This window comes from Numida meleagris, chromosome 5 (assembly GCF_002078875.1).
Source record: "Numida meleagris isolate 19003 breed g44 Domestic line chromosome 5, NumMel1.0, whole genome shotgun sequence".
Classification (NCBI taxonomy): Eukaryota; Metazoa; Chordata; class Aves; order Galliformes; family Numididae; genus Numida; species Numida meleagris.
Genome location: NC_034413.1, coordinates 58,134,398 through 58,158,285, shown reverse-complemented (window position 1 = coordinate 58,158,285; position 23,888 = coordinate 58,134,398). Strand labels below are relative to the sequence as shown.

The 23,888-nt window shown below is 39.2% G+C and overlaps 1 protein-coding gene and 1 long non-coding RNA gene across 5 annotated transcripts in view; one reads left to right on the top strand and one right to left on the bottom strand.

Moving 5' to 3' along the window:
* LOC110399220 overlaps nucleotides 1-23,334 on the bottom strand; it is a 585,449-nt gene extending 562,115 nt beyond the window's left edge. For 2 of the 4 annotated variants that reach the window (XR_002438981.1, XR_002438982.1), the window contains exon 1: nucleotides 21,647-23,334. The gene's annotated coding sequence lies outside the window, so the exon portion shown is untranslated. The remainder of the gene's footprint in view (nucleotides 1-21,646) is intronic. The other 2 variants (XR_002438989.1, XR_002438993.1) reach the window with 2 other exon arrangements.
* Nucleotides 17,779-23,888, top strand: part of LOC110399224 — a 66,352-nt gene continuing 60,242 nt past the window's right edge. The window contains exon 1 of the long non-coding RNA XR_002439025.1: nucleotides 17,779-17,932. This is a non-coding gene — a long non-coding RNA (uncharacterized LOC110399224). The remainder of the gene's footprint in view (nucleotides 17,933-23,888) is intronic.

Genomic DNA, 23,888 nt, shown 5'->3' with positions numbered 1-23,888 from the left:
TGAGCAAACCATATAATATTTGTCTGGGCTGCTCAGTCAAAAATGCCCCTTTCCTATTTCTTTGAAAATGTATCGCTTCTACCTACAAAATCAATGCTGATTAATTTATTTTAGCTAATTTCCTCAGTTAATAGACAACAGCAACAACACAGAAACAATAAAAACAGACCAAAAGTGAGGCTTTAGTCAATTTAGTCAAGTATTCCTCACTTTAGTCTTCTGACTCATCTGGTTTACCTTGGTGCTTTGCATTTGTACACATTTTCTTTGACTTGTAGGCTTAAATGTTCACATGCTGCCCAAACAAAATACCCTCCAGAGTGGATGAGACTGCAAAGTACTGAGCACTTGAATAAATAATTTGTACCTTTCTTCAGGGCAGTATGGACTGTTCATTTGTAAAGATCTCAAACAATTTCCATACATGCCTCATAATCCTTCAAAGTTATACTTAAAATGTTAAGGGCTGGTGAGGATTAGCCTCTGCCAACGTCAAAGTATATTTCTTGAGTTATATCTAGTCTGTGCAATTAGCTAAATTTTAGTTTAGGTGATTATACTTTGTAAACCTGAATTTCTGACAATTCCAGTTATATCCTCTGTTTTTCATTATCTCCATCTTCTCTTTCGCCTCACGAGAAACAACGTACTTTCATTCTTAAGGTAAAGTTGAAAACATTGAATTTTTTCTAAAAAAGAAATCTCAGAAAGAAATGTCACTTGCAATGCTTTGGCTCAGGTTGACTGTAAGTTATTCCTGTTTGTGGCAGTTTGCGTGGCCCATGCTCCCATGGCCACCAGCCATGCTCCTCTAGCAGCAGAAAGCAGCAGCTTGAGGTGTTTGACCAAAAAAATCACATTAGGCACTGCAGCAGCTCAGGCAAACACAATCTGACCTCTAAGTAATCTGATACAGCATTTCGTCCTGATGTTCTGACATGTTTCTTCCCCAAAAAAGCAAAGTCTAAATTTCTCCCATGGAAAATATCTATTAAAAATACTGTAAATATTTACCAAAGAAACATTAAGCAAAAAAAAATCTTGAAATTTCTGTGAGCTTATACTGCTGTAATCTCATACTCTGCAAATCGTTTATGACTGTCACAGTAAATTAGTTCTTTTTTAACGAGAACTTTTCCTTTTTTTACGTTCAAACACAATAGGGTGGGGCATGTATCATTTAAATAAGACTGTAAAGCACTTAAAATAACATAAAAGAACTTCTCCTGAAAGAGAAAAATTTTTTTAGAAAACAGTAGCTTCATCTGTTTTAAATCAGACATCTTGGAGGCTTCTAATTGAATATGATTCTGTGTAAATGCATTTTTTTTCACAGATATTTTCTGTTAGGGAAATTGTGTGCTGGGTGAAACATTGTAGATATGATGAATCAGAAAGAGATTTGATTTCTCCACGGAAAATGTAATTAAAGAAATCATTGTCATTCTTTGTGAGACATTTTAATGTTTTATTAAAAAAAAATTATCTGGAATTTGCTTGGGTTTGGGTTTTTTTGCCATTCCGTCTTCAGATTTGTGCAGAAACCTGGCCTATATAAGATTAAAAATGCTTACAATCCAACTTCCTGTCAAAAATAGTTTAGATAGGATATTTTTCAGTAAATCCTAGTGAAGAAATTTTGACATTTTTTCTTTCAAGTTATATATATCATTTGGAGAATATGTTAGTCTTTTCATAACAGACTGCATGTAGGTTTAGACAACTTTGTTGAGAACAGTCAGCATGTATCTCAGAAGACAAGTAAGGAAAAACATGTTTATAATTACACATTAATATCTTTTAAATTTTAAGTGATTTTTTTAAAGGAGCATAGAATTAAATGAACATGCAATAAGTAATTGGAGAAACAGAAAAATTAGGAAAATCAACTCTCTGCTGCTGCATTTTCTTGTGAAGACAACATTCTTCTTTTCTATCTTATGCAAAGTTTACTGCATTTTGAAATACCCTTGTGGTTTTCTCTATTAAAAATATTGTTTATGCAGATGAAAGATAATTTATTACGTGGGATAACTTGTCACTTGAAGTGCAAAAAATATATTCTGTTCATGACATATGTCCAGCAAAAGTAGAAGGGAAAGTGACATATATTGTGTCCTGCTTTGCTTTGTCTTTTTTTCCCCCAGGTACAAAAGTAGAGCAACTGTTAGCACAGCTCTGTTGATAAACTCACAACCTGTCCTTCTCATACAGTAAAAAAAAAAAAAAAAAAAAAAAGCAAAACTTGTTTCTGCTTCTATTGAAATGTCAAAACTCTCAGTTACTTGATAGGTGCCGATAAGGCCCTAAATAAATAAACGTGAGCTAATTCTTGGGATTTCAAACACTAGCTTTTCTAGCAGAGTGCATGTTCCTAAGGACTATTCTCTGAAGAGTATCTGGAAAGCAGTGCAAATAATAGAAAGTAATTAAATGTACACATGACTTGCATGGCCACCTCCTGCCTGCCTTTTAAGTGTAATTGGTCCTCTTATGCTTGGGACATGGCAGCTGCATTCAGCCCTATGTTGACCAGGTGGGGTATATTTACCTTTGTTTGTCACAACCAGTGCACAGTGGTACTTGTCCTGTCCCCACATCCACAGCCATGGCTCAGGCTGGGGAAGCCCACGATGGGAGACTGGAGCCAGCATGCATGCCCAGGGTGCAGGAATGTCTCCCATGTTGAGTGTGCCAAATCCCAACATCCATCTAGCCATCTGGAGAGAGCCCCAAATGCTCTTGCTAGGCCATCAACATGTCACCCTATCTCTGTGGGCAAGTGAAAGTGACAACAGACCTTTGTTACTCACTACCATTTGTTCAAGAAATGTATAGATGAAGATGTAGATGTAGTACCTAGGGACATAGGTTAGTGGACAATATTGGTGGTAGGTGGATGGCCGGACTAGATGACCTTAGAGGTCTTTTCCAACCTTAATTATTCTATGATTCTATGATATTCTCTATGAAATACACCTTTTCTGGTGCCCTTCTCCCAGGTCTTTCTGAGTGACCTCTGAACCTCTGAAATTTTTTCCCACTTCACCCTACCATGGTACCCTCTGCTACAGTCATCTGACAATCAATTTCCAAAATGCTCCCTGACATTCAGATGCATTCTCAGATGTAAATGTTGATAGCAATCAGCTTTAGAACCAGCCTTTGCCCTGGCAGATCACTAAGCTGTGAATAAAACATGGAGATAGATACCTGGATTTCTGATCAGCAGTAGAAATGTTGATGACTTTCATGTGAGGCACAAATTGTACGTGTGACAGGACTCATTATCCATAAATCACCAGCTGGATTGTGGTTAACTTTCCGTGGTAACAAAGATAAAACACACTCTCTCTCCCTCATTAGCTGAGCACTGACAAAGCACTGCAGGGATCTTTCTACTGCACAGAAAACATCTGCCTGCATTAAACTTCAGGAGATCTCTCACAAAGCCTTTTCATCCGAAGTGTCCCTCCAGATGAAGTGTCACACAGCTGTCCCCTGCCCATGCCCTGGGGCAGGCATAGACTCTCTCTGCCTCTCTTCTTTCTATTTACCTTTGGTGCCCATGAAATACGCAATAAAACTGCTTGTGTGCTCAGTATGCTGGGATCTCAACTTTTCATCATCATTGTGCTGTGTTTTCTTAACTGTTTCTCTTATTGTGTGGCAGGGCAGTAAAACCCTCGGGGTAGGGATTACACACTAGCAGTGAGTTTTTTGTGGGCTCCAGGATAAATGAAGTGAAGGACGTTATCTGAAGTCCAGAGATGTTGTTGCTCTACAAGGAGATTTGCACCATATTTGCATTCATGAATTCACACATTAGACAACCTGCACCCTTCTAAGAGCGTTTTTCCCACAAAGTAGATCTTTAGATAACTACATCTCAGATAATCGCCAAAAAGATTAAGAACAGAGGCTCTTTCTCAGAAAAACAGAAGAGCATCTGAAGGATCAAAGAAATTGGTGAAAAAGAGAAGACTGTGAGGTAAACTACTTCCGATATTATCATAGTATGGTCATAGTGCTGCTAGATGATGACATTTTACAGATAATATTAGCTATTAAAAGATTAGTAAGACTGTAACTAGCAAATATTCTCCTAGAAAAAGTGAAAGAAAATTGTGAAAGCTTTGTGGTAAACGCAGCATCCTGTCACAGAGACCTGGAAGATGAAATGAACTGGGTTTTTTTGCTGCTGTGCTCTTGTGAGAGGAGTGACTAGCGACTAATTCAGAAAATGGAAGGTAAGTGCTTGTTGGCTCTATCTCAGGCAAGATCCTTTTCCATCAGAGCAAGAACGCATGCACTCAGATCAGGTACTTTCTCTAAGTTTCTCTTTGTCACTTTTTTATAGCTTCTTTGTCTTTGGCCAACCTTATTACTGCTCATGCTGATGTCAGTATAGTAAAATGGAATCAGCAATATTTAAAGTGACCAATAATGTACTCAGAAAGCCTAAAGGTGAGTGAAAGACAAGCAAAAGGCCTAAGGATGAATGAAAGACAAAGTGGACTGTCAAAGAGGATCCATCTGCTAGTGCAAAGGAGACCAAATAACAGTTAACTTTTATGGGTTGCAACTGTGTTGATGTTCCTCTCTCCTTCCTTAATCACACACATTTACCTTGTATTGATGCTTGGATGATTTGTATGCCCAGGGTTTCTGCTGAATTTCAAGAAGAAATATAATAACCCAAAATGTATAGCATTGTGTCAGTTGAGGATGAGTATTTATTTCTGGTGCGTTACATTTCTTTTCTGCTGTGCTGTCAGATTGTCTGCAGGGCAGCAGCACCCAGCATAGCAGGTGAATCACTGCACTTCATTCCACAGTGTGATTTATGCTTCTTCAGTTTTGGTCATGCTGTTTCTGCCTCTTGTATTTATTGCCTTTTTTCAGGCATTACACTTAAAACTAAGATCTTGTTCCTCTGTGCTCTCACAGTTCACAGAACCATTTATGCCTACCAGAATGGCAAGACATTGGATTGAAAAGGTTGATTAATACCTAATTTGTACATCATGGTTGTTTTTGTTTGATTGTTTGTTTTTTACATAGGGAAGAGTAGACATTTATCTACAACCAAAAACTATTAAGGGCTGGAAGACCAGAACTTTTAGCAAGCGTGAAGGAAGGAGATTGAGACACCTGACTGCAACGGTGCAATGGTGGATGTCCTGGGCTTCATCTTCCTTGAAGATCTCATTGTTGTGAGATTACCAAGAGCTTATCTCAGGAGGTTCTACAGTCTTAAGCTCTGTTCTCCACCTGCTTCTACATCTCCCAGAAGGACATGGAGGTTTCCTGTCCCCCCCAAACCTCTCTTTCTCTGGGTGTCAGTATGGTAGTACCTGAGGTATGTCTGAAAGATGAGCTCAGTACCAGTGGACAATGGGATTCCAGTGTGGCTAGAAATAGTGTAGGAAGACCTCAACCATCTGCTACAGGAGCCAAGAAGTTACTCAGTTACAGTCTCTTCAGTTCTTGATAAAGTTGTTGCAACTACTGACAGTCTGCACCATGCTTGTGCTTCCCAAATCCTTCAAGGATCATTACTATTTGGCAAAGAAATGTGTATTACTGGTGGAACGCAGCCAACAAGACACTATTCTTCATCCACTGCAAAGGCACTAAGTCAGTGCAGGAACTGATCACAAGAGCAAGCTAGAATTATACTCTTTTAAAACACCATAATTAATGGTTTGGCTGTTGGCTGACTGCAGCTGGTGTAAGTCTTCATACTGCAAAGCAGTCCTTGATGGTTTTTATATTCCTAAGGTAGAGAGTAAAGGAAAGTCACCTAGAAATTTCTGAACTGCACTGTTAATTAACATGATTTCCCTTGTTGGAAAAGCAGTATTTTGCAAATAGTAGGAAAAAAAACAGTTTTGTGGAGTGAGGACTGTCTCTTTTGTTCTGGCTATTTACATCTCTGGGAGAATTAGTATCCTTACTACAAGATAAGCAATAAAGCTATGTCCACAGGTTGTGAACAGGAGAAAATACTGTGCAGACACAGAGGAATATGTAGCAATATTTGCAATATAGGAAGCCTTCAAAACAGATGTTGAGCGCTACAAAGAGAACCATTTATTACTGCTTTCTCCAATTTCATAAATAAACGAGGAGATTCTTGTTCTACTCTCAGTCAGCCACTCCCAGTGAGCAGCCATTCAATATCTTTGGCAAAGAAGGATAGAGGTTATGTACTAGTATCTATATACTAGAACATACATACTAGCTTGGGCTTCCCAAAATCCGATAAAAGTTCCAGTGGAAATCTGGGAACATTCTCACACTTTCACTAGTTTCTCCATGATACTTTTGGAATTTCCAATTCAGTTTTCAATAATATGATGCTTTCTCTTATCCAGGCTGGATTGATGACCCAGGAGTTCTTATCCAGTCCTGCATTTCAGCATGTTATGTTTGTGACAGTTTCAACAGCCTGCCACAGATACACGAATAACCCCAATTAATCACTTGAGAAAGAAGGAAGAAGAGGGCATCAGATCCATGCAAAGTGCAAAAGCAGTCAAAACTATCCTAAAACCTTGAAGGGAATAAACATCACTCTTTTCATGACCTTGAAACCCGAGAAATCCCCAATACAACTGAAAATGGATAAAGGAGAGGTTTTGCTTTTTAGTCATCCTGAAAGTGAAAATCCACTTGACAGGTGTCACAACATCCTGACTGCTGTCTAACCCCTGAGGATCACAGGCAATGTGTTAACCTGGCACATTCCTACTGCAGGTGTCAATCCCAGCCAAAATGAAACCCCACACCAACATTCTTGCTCAAGGAGTAGTGTGGAGGGCAAGCAAGGTAACGATGGTAGCAGTGTCCCTGAGTTAGCTCTGTAGATAGAAGAGTTCACACAGTCACTCACTCCAGGGCTATGAAGGAGCGGATAGGTCGAACGTGGCAAAACACAACCAGTGTTCACATCTAATAACAGTCTTCTCTCTCCAGGAGGCAGGATTTAAAACATTTGTTTAGTGGCCTTTCCTGGAATGTCAGAGGAAAACAATGAAAAACCTAAGTTTTTTTTTCCAATTTTGTATGAAAATAAAATGCTGAGAATCCAGATTTTTCTCAAGCAGGTCCAGCAGTAATACTTTCAATTTCAAGAAGAGTTCCTGAGAAATAATAACTGTCAGTCATATTCTTGTCAACTTCTCTATGCTTTCTTGTTTACTGAATATCTTCTTGAAATTTCTATTCCCCCAGTGCATCCTTCAGTCCACCACCGACACTGAGCTGTCAAGGTATAAAATCAGAGGAGAGTGAACAACAGAAAAAAACTAAGAGAAACGGTAAGATGCAATAAGGAGGTCTAGAAGAAGTAGTCTAGAAGGAGGTGACAGAAGTGGGTCTCTGCCCTCCTGATTGTTTTCTGAAGACTACTTATTTGCCATGCTCCCCATATGTCATAGTCTATGAAGACCTCGTGTCAACTATGAGTACCCTTTTTCACTTCTGGCTTCTATCTTCCTATTTGTGAGCCTGGCCAAGAACAGCAAAAGAAATCAGGAGGCTGTATGTTCTGGAAAGCAGGGGCCTTTGATGAAGAGTTTCAAAAGCCAGTTGACACAAATTTTAGTGTCCAAATTTAAATTTTTTTTGCAGGTTCTTAGGACTCTTTTGGAGAAACTTCTCTAGGACACAGAGGGCACACATAACTCCTATTTACCTTGTTTTCCTTGTTTGCTTTGTGATTTAATTTCTTTTGGGGCTTTGAGGTGACCTCTAGAGAGATGGGTTTTAGTATTCCAAACAGGGAATAATAGACATACAGATTTTTACTACTCAGGGACATCAAATTGCTAAAGGGATTTCCTGGGTTGCTATATTCACTCCCTGACATGTGTCCTAAAATCATAAATTCATGCAGTGAACAAGCTCCAGTTTCCTGCTCACACTCTGCTTCTTTCCCAGAATAGATTTCCATACTGCTGAGAAATCCTCCCACTCTCATGATTTTTTGCAGTGCTCCCAGCATACAAAAAAGAAGTGCTCCCTGCTGTGCTGTGCGTTGGTCACCCCTCAGCTCCATCTGTTCTAAACACCAGACACCCTTCTTTCCACATGACTTATTTTCCAGGCCTTTAGCTGTTTTGCTTGCTACAATTTGACCCCTCTCAAAAAAAAAAAAAAAAAAAAAAAAAAAAAACCACTTTTTTTTTTCCCCAAAACTGTTTCTGGATAAGTTTGTGTGGAATTAATTCCTTCTTTCTGCCTGTAATACATGGTACTTTTATTAAGATAACCTCAATACAGCATTTCCTTTTTTTGTGACTCCTCTGCCATTTCCAGTTTATCATCCCCTCTATAGATCTCAGCTCACCTATCCTTCTCAGCAGCATTACTGCCTCTTCAGGATGATTATGAACTCAGTGGTAGACTACCAACTACTTAAAAACAATAAAAGAGATGTGTTGCACTTTATCTCAAGCTCAGGATACGTTGAGGTATCTATTCCCTACTGGCTTTATTTCTCCCTTCTATTTTTCCACTTCCAGCAGCTGCTTGCAACAATAGCAAGGATAACAACAAAACAGTTGAAAATGTTGCTGTTATTCTGATTTAATGAGCTTCTATTCTGTAAAATAGTCAGTACTTCCCAAAAATAACATCAGTGCTTCCTGTAAGACTATTAGAGAGAGCAGAAAAGTTTGTGATAGCAGCAGAGTCTTTCTTCTCAGTCACTATACATCCTTCGGGGACTGATGGAAGAACAAAAGGGATGTGGTGTTTAACGCGTCTGGTAAATCTAGTGCAGGGAGTAAAAGATTCTGATAATTTCCATGGTAGCAGAACAGGATCTTTTATCTGAAAACAAAGGCTCTCATTATTTGTCATGACATAATGTTTTCAACATAAACAGGGTTGAATGGTGTTTTGCCACCTATGCAGGCACCCAAGAGGAAAAACTCCCTGCATGGAAAGGCAGGCCACAATAAGGATGCTTGTGTCAGGAAACATAAGTAGGAGATCAGTGCAGAGAGCAGCAGCATGTGTGCTTCCTGAAGGCTGTGGATCATTCAGAGTAGAGACAGTTAGCAAGGGAATGATCAGGAATGCAGGAAGATCGTGATTTTAGGGGCAGGAACAGTTAAGAAGCAAAAATTATTACTCCGTGCTTGCCTGAGCTTGCAGGTGGCATTGTAAGCACCAGAGCCATTCCCACAAAAAGGAATAGAGGACAGAAGGAAGTCCAAAGGCCAGCCATCAGAAACCTCCGTCTTACATGGATATGGGCAATTTGGTGATTATGTGCCTCATTCAGATCACAGTGATAGACCTGACTTCCCTAAATGTTAATTCCAGCTAAATGGAATCCATCTATTAACTAAACAAAGGTTTTCACACACAGCTTTTGTACATTCATATACATATGATGGTGAAATTCTCTTTCAAAATGATATTCAGTCTTAATAAAAGCATGTCCAGCACTGAAGAATCCAATGTAACCTTCAGTAGTTTAGTTTCATGACTACTTGCCCAGCCAATAAGAAAAGCAGTTTTTTTCTTGTTTGGACATGAAGGGTGAACCATGCCTCCTTATATCCAGTCTGGGACATGCACGTGCCTCTTGGCCTCCTTGAATGGTGGCTGTGTCCAATCAGAGCCAGGTAGACCTGGCTGCTGCTCACAATGCAAATTCGGTATTGGTTCTGATAATCAAAGACAGGATGGGAATTAGGAAAAATTTCTTTACTAGGAGAGTGGTCAAACACCAGAACAGGCTTTCTAGAGAGTTGGTTGATGCCCAGTGCCCCCATGCCTGTCATTTTTCAAGAAGCATTTGAACAAGGTCCTCATTAACATCCTTTATCCTTTTGTGGGCTCTGAAGATGTCAGGAAGTTGAACCTGATGATCTTTGAAGGACCTTTACAACTGAATTATTCCAGTCTAGTCTATTTTTTTTTTTTAATGAAGGCATGAAAAACTTTGTTTTGCATATAAGGGAAAGCATAAACCTTACACAGGCATTCCATAAGCATGAAATAATTTATTTTTTACTCTTGATAACTTAAGATTTATAAAGTAGAATTTTAATAAGTGGTTTAAAAAACTGGTAGATAAATAGTTCGAAACACAGAATAACTAGATCTATGAAAAAGTAAAAGATGGAAATTAAGTGAGAGAAAAGATGCAAGACATGTAGAAGTCTTTACTAAAAAAATAACGCTATAATCCTGTAAATTAAGATGTCTCCAGTCACCAGGATCATGCACTGACTGATGTTCTGGGCTTAAGACTTCAATTTCTACCCTTTTTTCTGCTAGACAGAAAAGCCATTTTTCACCAAACTTTCAAGGCACATGAGTTCAATTATTTTTGTGACTCCTATAACCACACTTCACCAGCATTGAGGCTGGCATAGATCTCCCCCAGTTCTTTTGCCACAGCTGCCTACCCTATGCAGAAGCCTCAGATACCCTACAGTGATTCAAATTACTTAAGTTTCTGGCTTAAAGAACTGAATAGAGTCCCTTTCTTCCATGCAAACAACTGTCCTTGAATACTTTTATCCAGTGGTCTTAATCTGGAGCTGAATCCCATGGAGGCAAGTTTCAGTTGTTCAAACATAGGTCTCTAATGCCATCTGAAGCATCCACACAGAGCTGCCAGAGGTGGCTCAGGACCTATTGTCCTGTTCTGGAGTACAGCTGTGAATTAGGCAGGCTACGCGCAACATCACGTAGTGCTGTGAATAGAAGAGTAGAATAGAAATGCTCACTCTAACTACTGTGAGTCCAGGAGATCAGTCCTGATAAGCTCAATCATTTTATTGATTAAGGATCTATAACATATGTTGTCAGAGAGGCAAAGTTTATGCTTCCAAATCCATAACCTTTGGTTTTGTCACAGGTGCTGCAGAATCTCAAAGCAAAGCCAGATTAATATGCAGAAATCACTAACGGCATTTATCCTTGCTGTTGATTACACTTAACAAACTTTCCATCATGTCACTTAATTCCCGCTTGCCTTCTTCAGAAGCATAAATTAGAATGTCAGCTACAAGAACACCCTTCAGAAAGTTTCCTTCAGTAAGACTCAGAAAGACTCAGCATTCCTGGAAGAAAAAGAACGCGGGAAAGGATACAGAATACAAGTCCCATCTACGTTTCCTATCAACAAGAATGGGGATCATCAGGTCATCACGAATTGTAAATATACGTAAAGAAGCTGTGGTTGTCAATATGTTTACCCAAGCTCCAAGCCTAACTAGTAAAGCATTATAGAAGTCTGGTTCATTGCTTGTCCAGTCAGTACTAATCCCTTATCCTAATAAGTACACATACTAAAATCAACGTATAAGTAATAAATGAGCCAGTAGAGCTCTGGACAATTTAGTTTTGGTATCAGAAAAAGGCTGTTCATAATCATATGGAGCTTTTTATAAGCAAGCTGATATGTTCCTCAATGGCTTTTCAATTTGTGCTCTTTGTTTACAGCCATCTCAAGCACTGTACAATGCAGACATGTCTATAGAGCAAGCTATCTCATGATATCATCCCAAGACACATCTCCGACCAATATCCCATTCATGTCTTACTGAAGTCAAAGACAAAATTTTCATTGATGCCTGTGCTTGTTGCTTTTGCTTTCAGGTTTTCTGTGCTTCTTTATCTGCCACAGAGGGATGGTATTGTGACAACAGATGCTTTCTGAGCTCATCAGTTAGTGCTGCATATTCCCACTTGAATCTCTGGTTGTTTCTCTGTCTGGCTGCCTGATTTGTGCATTTCTAAGGCATTCATCTATAGCAGCATCGGTTGCTCTGGAAATGATTAGAAATGGAACAAACACACAGGTTTCATACTGACTTTTAAGAGCAGTCCTCCCCTTCATACTGAATAAAGCAATGGCAACCATTGGGATCAGAGCCATGCAGGAGCAGAATTAAATTTTTGTGCCATAAGATTATGTCAGATGCCAACAACCTTTACAGAAGAACAAACATATGGGAAGCGTGACCTCAGAGGAGAGATTGAAAGAATTAGCATTGTTTAGTCTAGAAGAGAGTAATGAGATGCATGACAACAACATTCAAAAATGCAAAAGGTAACTTCAGTGAGCAGTGCTCTCCATAAGACACTTGAGAAATAACAGGAAGTACCAAATTTAAAGGGAATAGGAGCAAGGGAGGTTTAGAGTGGGTCTGAGGAAGGAGTTCCTCAGTTTAAGGATTGGGAAGCTGGAGAGAATTGCTCATGGAAAGCTGCTTGTCCATCCTGCCAAAAAAGCATTTCCCAAGAATGGTTCATGTTAAACCACTTGTGTTTGGGAGGCGTCATGGTTTTTGCTGGAATAATTTTCTTCACAGAGATTTATTTGATGTCGTGTTCTGGACTTTTTTAAAATAGTGGTGATAACACGCCAATGTTTTCAATTGTTGCAGAGCAGTGCTTACACAGAGCTAAGGACTTTTCTACTTCTCATTCCGCTCTACCAGCAAGGAGGTTGACAGTTTGCAAAGAAATGTGAGGGGAGAGAGCCAGGACAGCTGACCAAAACTGGCCACAGGGATGTCCAGTACCATATGGTGTCATGATCAGCAATGAAACTGAGGTAAAGAAGGAGTGATGGCATTTGTCTTACCAATAAACCATTACGTGTGATAGGCTGAACAAACGCCTGCCGATGGGAAGTAGCAAATAGATTGCTTATTTCACTTTGCCTGTACACACAGCTCTTGCTTTGCCTATTAAATGGTCTCCATCTCAGCCCATGAGTTCCACTTTTATCCTTCTGAATCTCTCCTCAGTCCTACATGGGGAGAGTGGGCAAACAGCTTTGAGTTGCTGAGCTGCCTGCTGGAGTTAAACCACAACAGGGGGCAGCACTTAGGACTGGATGGACAACAGAAAGAATTTCCAGCACTGCCTTCTAGACTTCTATGATGATCTGATGTAAAGACAGGGAGAATAGAATAGCACATCCATAATGTGCTGGCATCCATGTAAAACCCTTGCTCCAGAGAGCTCTCATGGCTGAGATGGTGCAGATGAGCTATTTGTCATTCCTCCCTCTAGATGGACAGCACAAGTGTGGCTTTGAGAATAGGATCCACTGACAAACTGCACTGACTTGTACATAGATATGCATCGCAACCTAATGCCAGACCTATCTGAGTTACACTTTGGACTTCAACTTTACTGACAGACAAAGAAATGGTTGAGGAACAATTCGGCACATTTGGTAATGGGGAGGGTATGTCTTTATCATTAAATATCATTTAAGACTTTTGTGATGGATTTTTCTAGTCCCATTGCATTTTGCCATACAGCCAGTACATGTGATCTTAATGAGGAAACAGCTGAAAGTTGGTAAGTTCACAGCATAAGAGGAGCTCCACCTCAGCAACTGTTTCGTGTTACCTAGGTTTATCTTTCTTCCTGAAAGTCCTTTGTAAACAAAGAGGGACAGAGCATAGATTCCCTGTCAAATGGCTGAATCCAGTTCCTGTCACTTTCCAGATGGACTCCCCTTGGAAAAACAGGAAGCAAGCTTTTATTATTGAAATGGCTGAGTTGCATCAGAACCAAACAGGTGCCCTGGCACATTTGCGTAGCAGTGATTTTTTGGTTGTTTTCAAATATAACTTTGAAGCAGCAAGAATCAGTGCTTCACATCTCTTATTGATTTTGGCTGCTGAATGTTTTATGACAAGGAGTCACCCTGCATGAATTCTGAATAGGAGATCAATAGACTGCTTAGGATGTCATGCTGTGTTTAGCTGACTGACGCACTTCCTTTCCATCACCATCTCCCCTGCTAACCCTTTCCCCTCAACATCCCATTCAAACTTAGGCTGTTTTCCATGAGCCTCCCTTGAACAATTTCACCTGCAGTGTTATAGCCTTTCTGGTGTGCATACTAATAGGCTGGACATTCAATTGGCCTGTGACTTTTCGTCTTACCAATGTAATTAGCACAAGGGCACAGTCTACAGGGAGGAAAGAAGTGAGTTCATAAAGAATCCACTTTTTTCCTGTCTTCGATGTTTCCATCCCAAGAATGAATCCCTAGAAAACAAGTCCTCTACATAAGGAGTACAGTATTTCTTCTTCTCTTTTCGGAGGACTATAGTTTTATGTCTCATCCTTATTTGGGTACATTTTTAGAGATTTCACTAGACTTCATCCATCAGAGAAGCAAAAATCAATTTTGAGTCACAGCCTTCCATTTCCTTCCCTCTTCTTGAAAGATAACTGTTGGTTCAAAACTATATTTGAATTTATGAGTTGTGAAAAAATATCCAAATTAACTTTTTTTAAAAAAAGTATTGGCTCCCAAAAATCTTGTGTTGTTATTTTTTTTTTCCTATTACTTATATTTATAGCAGAAAAGGGATTAAGCAATATAGCTCAGTTTCTATCCTAAGTGACTATTCAGGGTCTGGATACTAGTGATCTTAATCCAAAAGCTATTAATGAAGCAACCAATAAGTCATTTCAGAGACTTTTGTCTTAATTAGCTCCTTCCAATTAAAGGGGGAAAAAAAATCAACACAACGTAAATCTGAGGAAGAAAGAATCTGTCAGACAAACAAGTCAGAAGAGAATACATATCTAAGTCGATCTGTTCTGTGCCATTTCCAAGAGTAATAATTAGTCATCAGTGATTAACAGCAGCTGCAAATCCTTTCCTTCTCTCTGTTGTCACTTGAACATCTTTTTCCCTGGAGGAAACAGAGCAAGGAAAGGAGACAGCTCTTATAGGAAAGGTTTTACTTTCCCAGGAGGAGCATCATTAAAGCTTTTATATAGAATATTACACAAACTATTATACTGACATAGGACTGCACATCACAAAAGACAGTCATTTTCAAATCCCTCTCCAAAAGAGGTGTTAATGTTCCTGCCAGGATCTGCAATACATTGGAAAATGTTATCAGTCTTACGCGCAGAACAGAATCGGCAGAACTAAAATCAAGCAAGATTTTGTGTTCTATTAAATATTGCCCTTTATGGAAAAATATTTTTTTCCATATTTTTTCCATAAAAATGTCTTGAGCTCGCCTGGTAAAAACTACAAGACTTTGAACACTTCCAGGAATGGGGCATCTACAACTTCACTAGACAACTTACTCCACTATCTCACCACCCTCACAGTGAAGAATTTCTTGCATATATATCTAATCCAAACCTACTCTCTTTTAGTTTAATACCATCACCCCTTGTTCTATCACTACACTCTCTGATAAAGGGGCCTTTCCTGTAGGCCTCTCTAGGCCCTGAAGGAGCATTATAAGGTCTCCCTGAAGCCTTCTCTTCTCCAGGCTAAATAAGCCTAACTCTGTCAGCCATTCTTCATAGGAGAAGTACTCCAACCCTCTGACAATCCTTGCAGCCCTCCTCTACAGCCTGCAACAGGTCCATGTCTTTCTTACACTAGGAGCTCCAGAGCTGAATACAGCACACTGTAATATTCTTTCAGTATTCATTCAAGGCCCAAATATGTCTCTCAGGACTGGAGAGAAAAAGATTGGGTGAAGATAACTTCATAGCATTTTCATCCTCTTTTACTACACTTCAGTGGTATTTTTTTTTTCCGCAGGAAAGTAGATTTACTGGTATTGAGAATGGAAGGAAGACCCACACTACAGATGCAGAACCCCTGAGAACTCAGGAGTAACTTGCAGTGACCCCAGCCTGGTTTTCCACTCTGGTATAATCATGCTGGAGTCCCAAATATGTTTTTAAAAGTACTCAAGCTGAAAGAAAATCTTTGTATTTGCTTGATTTTCTTAACACAGCTTGACTACTACTCCAGTAATTCTGGTGCATTTGGTAGGCAGTAGATGAAGAATGAGAGTATGTGTGGGAGCCTCCCTCGTTTTTTCTGCTCTTCAATTAGATACCTTTTACTAGCATGGATGCTTTAAGCTCAGTGTAATCCAAACTAATAGGAACTGGCAGAGAGCACACAGAAGAGACCCCCCAGATTGAGAAGCATAAGCTAAGCATAAACTTCACACACTTCTCCTTACATATTAATTGTCCTCAAGTGTAATACAGCATTTTCTGAGCTAACTGATTCCCTTATGCAATCCTTTAAAATCATCTCTTTAGAGAGGAGCTAAACTGTTTCCTGCTGGGTATAATCGAAATGGAGCCTGTGCTCCCCATCTCTACAAAGAGACTTGACAAATCTCTCTCCTAGAGATAGGGATGGTCTGGCACAACAATTCTGCTCTCCCCCACAGAGCTCTCAGAGATGCTTTGATATTCCCCAATATTACTGCGTAAGGCTCTAAATCCTCCAGCCTTTTAATCCCTCTTCGGGGACTTTTTCCAGACCTTCTGAATATAAAGAGCTACTGATATATTCAGTCAAATATTTACAGTGGCATAGTTTACAGCAGGTCTGAGATTTCCCAGACTTTCTCTTGGAGCTGAATGACCAGCATCTATGACTGTTAATAGGAATAAGTTGTCCCAGTACCACACAGAGCTTCACAAATAATCACCAGAGTTCCCTGCTCTTTCCTTTTGTCTGTTAGTTACCATCTTAAGCAAGCTGAATTTATGGAGTATATGCCTTTTCATGAAAAAATGCTTATCAAATGCTAAAGAAAACTTTTAGCTGCATGAAAATGTATCTACTTAGATAATTTTAATTCTTCCTTTCAGAAATCATTTTTATATTTGGAAATGTTTTCTTACTTCTTTTACCAAAGGGCAACATATCTCCTCAGATTTTGGGTTTCATCACAGCTCACTAACCATTCAGCATCCCTCCTTTGTTGATCACCAAGGCTCACACCACAATCAAAGGAGGAAGTACAATTCTTGAAGGAACTTATTCTGAGGCAGAGTACAACAACTCTGGTAGGAGAAATCACAATGAAAAGCTGCTTCTTTCTCTTTGCTGATATTCTTGGAGAAGGTTAAAGGGCCTGTAAATGGAGGTGATCATATTGGATTCTTTCAGGAAACCTAGCCAACATAAAAAAAGTTTTTACAAGATAAGAAAGTGTAGGAGTTGAAGGTGAATTCTCAGATGGGAGGAAAATCAGCAGTGAAGTTCCACAAGGGTCTGTGCTAATATCTATGATACTAAATATATTATATCTCTTAGAAGATTTCTTGAACCTTTCTTACAAGCAGCTGGTCCCCACCTATTTTAGACAACTGCCTTTCATTGAGAGCATCAATTCTTATCTCATCTACAGGTGTTTTTGCCCTGAAAACCCATTGGAGTCAATAAAACTTGAGCATTAAGAAAACCTGGTAAACTCTTGATGGCTAGTAAAGACAGTTCTTTACAATTAGCAAATTCTAAGTGCCTCCTGCTTTAATGATTTACCTAACTTTTTGTTGTTTAAAATACTTACAGAAAAAATCTCAGTTAACTGAATACTGCTGAGTGCACTTCATTTGGGAGAGTTTTTACTGAAAGAAGTTACATCCAAGTCCACTGAAGACTAATTAGTCCTCCTGTTATTAAGCTGGGACTGGTTCTTCATTTAAGTTATTTTAATTTTATTCCAATAAAGCTCTGTATCCTTACACCAGGAGTGTAGCTCAGTTCAACTCCATTTGATTTACAGCGAGTACAGTGTACAAGTATGTAACATAACAATCATTACAGAGAGACCTGTAGAGAGTTCACGTGAAGTTCTATTTTTAACACCTAAATTGACAGCAAATGTGATCACTGAACCTCAAAAAGGAGATAAAAATCAGGCTGCAATTTAAATAAATGTCAAAGTTAATATTTTCCAACCCAGCTGATTTCTTCCATGAGCATCCAAACCCAATGTGATAGCAACTAGTTATCACCATGTGATCGAGCAAAATGTGTGTGACACATCTAGATGGAAGAGTCTCAAGTACAGACTGGGGATGCTAGGTGCTGCACCCCTACAAAGAAGGAAACTGAGGAGCAACACTTGAGGATCAGGTATGTGCAACCTTTTATGGAAGAAGCATCATGTCTGTCCAGGCATATATTTATTTTTCAGCTTCAAAATACCGCAGAGACTCTCTGTTGGTATCTCTGGAAAAGTGAACAAGCAAGGAAATAAGGTGGACTGCTAGGGAGACTATGAGCAAAGCTAATGTGCTCTGCTGCCCATCAACTTTGTTTTCACATTGAGGTGGAGGTGTGATGGTTCCCTGTAGATGGTAAATGAATCTAATCCTGCTGGCACAGTCAGACTAACACTTAATGAGTTTGTGTACCCTCAATCATCAGCCATGACTTGATAATCTATTGGGATTCACAATTCCGCATCCAAGAGCATTCCCCTCCAGAATTTTATCCCATCAGACTTTCAGCCCTGATATTACCTGTCAAGTTAGCAGGAATTGTGACCTTAATTGGGAATAACATTGTCTGTTATTAGCTTAAAATGTGCATTACTGAAATGATTTGTACAACTTGACTGCCACAAACAGTTAAGGGGAGTCACACAAAAACATCTCATTAAGTCCTCCAATCATCCAACTGCCACACTATTTGGTAACAAGTAATTATTTAGGAAAATGCCTTCATGAAAGTTTTGTTCAGTGCCATGTCATCATTTATGAAGCAACAAACTTTTCTTCCCCTGGTGTCAGGCATAATTTAGCAGAGAATCTATTTATCTTTTAATCTAAATTCTTTCCAGCTCTTCCCTAGTTCATTACTCCTTTTATCATGTCTTTTCTGTACTTAGAACTGAAAATTCATAAAGCACAGGAATTCTTTTTTAACTTAGACATTGCACTTGCCACTGACAAGCAGAGATGATAAAATATTCTGCAAATTTCAAGTTTTCAATGTTGATGAATCATCAGCATTTAACATGAGAAGAATCTTCCAAACTATAATGCCTTTTGTTTAATTTTCCTGTGTTTTGATTTCATTGCCTTTTATTCTCAGAAGAGAGAAACTGCTACCACCTAAACTAGATAAAGAAATAGTAAATTGCTCAAATAGAATAAAAGAGAAGGAGGAGTGGGAGGTGGGGATGCATAATACAAATAAATAATTGGTTGCAGTTAGCTGGGGAAAAATTTCTCTGCTACCCCAGGAACAAACATTCTGTCTCCCAGGACAACTTTGTACTCCTCCTGAAACCGGTAGAGTAGTATAAATACTAGCTTTCAATGTGGCTGTTTTAATTTTAATAAACTTAATTCTGTTGCACCACGATAAATCTAGAAAAATGTGTTGTTTATACACTTACATAACTGAGATCAAAACTTATCTCTCTGTATCTGATTAGACACCATCTGATACTATCTCTGTCCCTCAGTTCTCCTTGTAGTCTACTTCAAATGAAATCAGAGATTAAAAAAACAGGCTAATTGTACAAAAATTAAAGGAGATTGTGCTGCAGTGAAGCTTTGCACAGCAGTTACTAAGGCTCTTTCAATAAAGTGCAGGAGATTAGTTAGTTCACTTGGCCCCACAGATAAAACGTGTTACAAATCAGGTAGCCACAGCTCATGCCAGCGTGAGTGAATAATTTGGGGCAGTGGGCAAAAAGGAAAGTGCCATAGCAGGATGTAAAAAGGATCATCTTCGGCAAATTACATCAGTCCTATCCTGTAATGACAAGGTCTTGACTGAAGAGGTGCATTCAGTTTTGAGCAATGCACATCAAGAAGGATGTTGAACAGTGTGAAAGAGCACAAAACCCAGCAGTGTAGATACAACAACCCATGAGGACAGACTAAAACTGGTTTTCCTTTGTCTTCAATATATAAGGCAGAAAAGGTGGGTTAGTAGAGCTCCAAAACAGCAACTCCAAAAAGAGAGGTAGTAATCTGTTCTCCAAAGCCACTGAGAATAGGACAAGCAACCAGATTAAATTGCAGCAGAAGGATCATGCTGGACATGAGAAGAAAATACTCTAATGACAACAAAGAGTTGGCCTTGACTGCCTGGGGACTGAGGTTTGCAGCATTGGAGTCATCTTTAAAGCAAAGTTTAAATAGGAAACTCCTGCACAAGGAGCAGAAGGATTAATAGAGTGACCATCGACAGTCCCTTTTGATTCTTGATTCTGCAAGATTCCCAACCCCAGTTTCTCCAGTGTTGATACTGTCTAAACAGTGTTACTGTACATATACATTCAGCTAAGCATCACAGTGCCTTGAGCTCCAAAACGTGCAAGAGCTCCAGGCTTCATTAAATGAGTCTTTTCTAACAGGCAGAGGACAACTGTGCAGACCAGCATCGGCTGAATTTATCTGAATCTGATATAGGCTTCAAGCAATCATGAGTCTCCATGTCAGAACCTTGATCTGGAAGTTCTCCACAGATATCTGCCTATAATATTTTTCTTTATGCAGAAATATACAGATCTGTCCCATTTCTTTGGAGCGTAGCTCTCAATATCAGGAAACTTGGTCAATCACAAAACAGAGGGAAAGCAGACACGTAAGAGCAATATTTACACAGTGGGTCAGAAGAAATTCAACCATCACTAGACATGATAGTATTGATCTGAAGCTAAACCAGCCAGCAAAGGGCCATGTCATTGCTCAGGGATTTTTATGGCTCTGTATTTATTTCCCTTTACAAGGTAAGTAACTTGGCAGTCACTCTAGGAAGACTCCTCATACTCGCTACACATACACACACCCTGCCTAAATGGAATATTTTCTGTTACTACGGCTACTGGGTCTTTTTTAATTATTATTTTCCCCTTGTTTTGCCTATAAAGCAAGGATACCTGCTAACCAATAAATACCAATGATACCTGCTAATCAATAAATACCAAGTAATTATAAAAGTAAATACCAACTAAATGCCAACAAATACAGGGCAAAGCAGGAACTCAAGGGTTTCACACGCATCCTCATCTCCAGCTCATTTGAATGCTGACTGGCTATGAAGAAGCAGAAAACTTTCAAGTTTAGAGGTTTCTAACAGAAAAAATAAAAGAAACCACAGAGATTTCAGAAAAGCGGGATGTGTGCAGGGCTTGTTGATGCACAATACCGTCTGAGGCAAATGGCAAAGTACCTGGAGTGGTGCAGCAATTCCAATTAGGTTTTAATTGTTACATTCAGACAATCACAGATTCTGCTCGCTATCTCTATCTCCCTGGCCCAAGCTCATTATGTAAATAAGCTCTCCTCAAGATGGATCAGGCCTCTGTATCCTTGTTTAGCTGAGTCACTAGCTGCCAAGCCCAGACACAACAGGGCATTAAAAGCCTGTGGTTCCACCAGCAAACCAGTCTTTTACGTGGGGAGCTAAGCAGGCCATGAAAGTACCATTTAAAAGAACTGGAATAATTTGATAAAACGTGGACAAATTCAATATAATACTTTCCTTAATATTCTAACAGAGGAGAAATTGTCTCACTTCTCTTCACCTGTTTTCTGACCTGACAGCTTTGGCAGCACCCAAAGCCCCAGCCTGCATACTCTCTGCAATTTTATCACCCACTGCTTGTAAGTGATGGTTTCTAAGACTTTTCTGATATCTCTGCATTTTAAGGTATACTTGTTACTTCTCATGAAGCATGGTGCACATGGATGCAGAAATAAACCATAAGAGGTATAGAAAACCAATAGGGAAGGGCGAGATATCATACCCAAGCCTTCTCCATTCTCCACCTGCCCTTCATACATGAGAAAGGCTGCCATAATGAAGAAGTTATTATGTTTTTCTTACCTGGCCATGGTTTCAGGGGGAAGTCCACCAATGCCACAGCAAAATCCATTCTCAAATTTCTCTAGAGAAAAAAGAAGTGTCTTTTAATGGCCACAGTCTAACAGCTGACTCATGCAGGCATAATCAAGCCCTAAAGCAATTATGCAGCTTTGGCCTTTGAAAAGCAGCTTAAAAGGCAGAACCATTTCAGCACAATTCAGACAACACAAAGAAAACCTTGTATTATCCTGATTTATTGAGTTTTTCCACTTCGCTTTTATTTAAGTTCACTCTCTTGTGTTCAATTTAATGACAATGATTCTGTAAAGCATTAAAACACCCTATGACTATTAAAGGACCATTTATTGAGTTCTAATAACAGACAAATCAACTTTTCATTTAAGTGCCTCAAAAATAACACAAGCAATAAAGAGCTGATTATATATTTAATGATACTGTAACTTACACTGTACCAAAAGAAAAAGCTTTTGCATTTCCACTTTAACACTATTGCCCGTTGTTATCATTAGGGGAAATGTTTATTATTATTCTAATTGGAAACAGCAAGGTGAAATCCGTCTTCATTTAAAAGCAAATAATTCTGCTCAAATTCTTAATTTGTACATACAACACTTGGGTATTTTTCTGGGAATTTTTATGTTCATTGAAATGGTCTATTTTCAAATGTGGATATAAAACAGGACTGGAGGATGCCACTGAAGGCACCATGGAACTCGTTTCAGAAAAGGACATTTCACTTTGAAAAGCAGTATGGCCCAGTGGCCCAAATTCTGACAGCAGATACATATGTACTGGCTCGTACAGAAGAACACACCAAAAAAAAACATCAGTGGCAGAATTCAGCTTTTCTTCCTTAGTGCCAGAAAAGCTACATCTTAGCTCATTTTCAAAGTTTCTCATTTGGCAAGGTGAATGTTGAAGCTGTCCTTCTTATGCTTTCATTTTACCGTTCTCTTTGTATTTTTTTTCCCACCTTTCTCCACTGTGGAACTTTGTAAAACTTTGTCAATGTGACAAAGTCACAAAGTTTCTTCTTGCTAGTCTGCAAAAATCTGGAAAGACCAAGACAAACAGATGCAGAGATAAAAGTTTGTAGTTCATTCAGTCCAAAAAGGAAGTAACAAATCATAAATGATCAAAATAATTTCAGTATCTCTCCCTGCTCCCTCCCCTCCTCCCCCCCCCCCAAAAAAAGGTGGGGGGGGGAGGGGGTAGGAATAGTAAGGAATACTGGAAAGATTTCCAGGAGAAATTTAAGTTTTGAAGGAAAACTTTTTACTTTGCAACTGAAAAACTAAGGAATAAAAAGGCTGAGTAGCTGGCAGTGAAAACAACATCTACTTAATTGAGCACTTTTAAATCTTACTCCGTTCTCTCAATTTCCTTTAGGAGTGAAATGTCTGACTCATTTTAGATGACACAGAGCCATTTCTCTATCCCAATTCTAATACAGTGTGCCCCTGCAAGTCAGGCCATAAAATCCACTTCCATGCATTAGAAATTTAGTCCAGAAGCATCCACAAATCGTGCACATCTTTAAGGTATCCCTTGATGAACCACTCCCTAGTACCTTATAACAGACTTCAGACTTTTAGGAAAATGCTAAAGTCCACTGTAAAGGTAGAGGAGACCAGTAATGTCCACCCCACTGTCTCATGAAGCAGACCCCCTTCCCCCACCACTGCAACCTGATCACCGTCACAGTGTTTCCCAAGATACAGGAGCATTGCCCAGAGCTGAGGTCTTTTTGTGGAACCAAAACCCATGGATGTTTTCCTGGGGAAGGATTTCAAGCCAGGATCTAAGGAATCTCTAAGCATTTTAACTTCATACAAAGTTATTTTTATTGTCTGAAATCACTTCATACATTTGTACTTGACTTCCAAATGATACTGAAACAAAAAGGCACAGCAACAGCATTGTAAATAACAGAGATAACTGTCCGTGGAGGTCTTCTCTATAATACCACAATGGCAACATAACCCCTCGCTGCTTCTGGTTGGTAATTCCTGCATCTTCTCTCTTTATCCCCTCTGATTTCTGAGAAAGTTCAAAGTAGTTTTATTTTATATCACTGGCAACTGGCTCTGAGGAAGGGTAGGCCACTGTGGATGTGATTTACTGATGAGCTTATTTTGTCTCCTAAAAATTGATTTAGCTATAAAAGCAAGAGATAAGACAGCTTGGAGGTCTTTCCCAACCTTGGTGATTCTATGATTCTATTGAACCAGTTAAATGATTT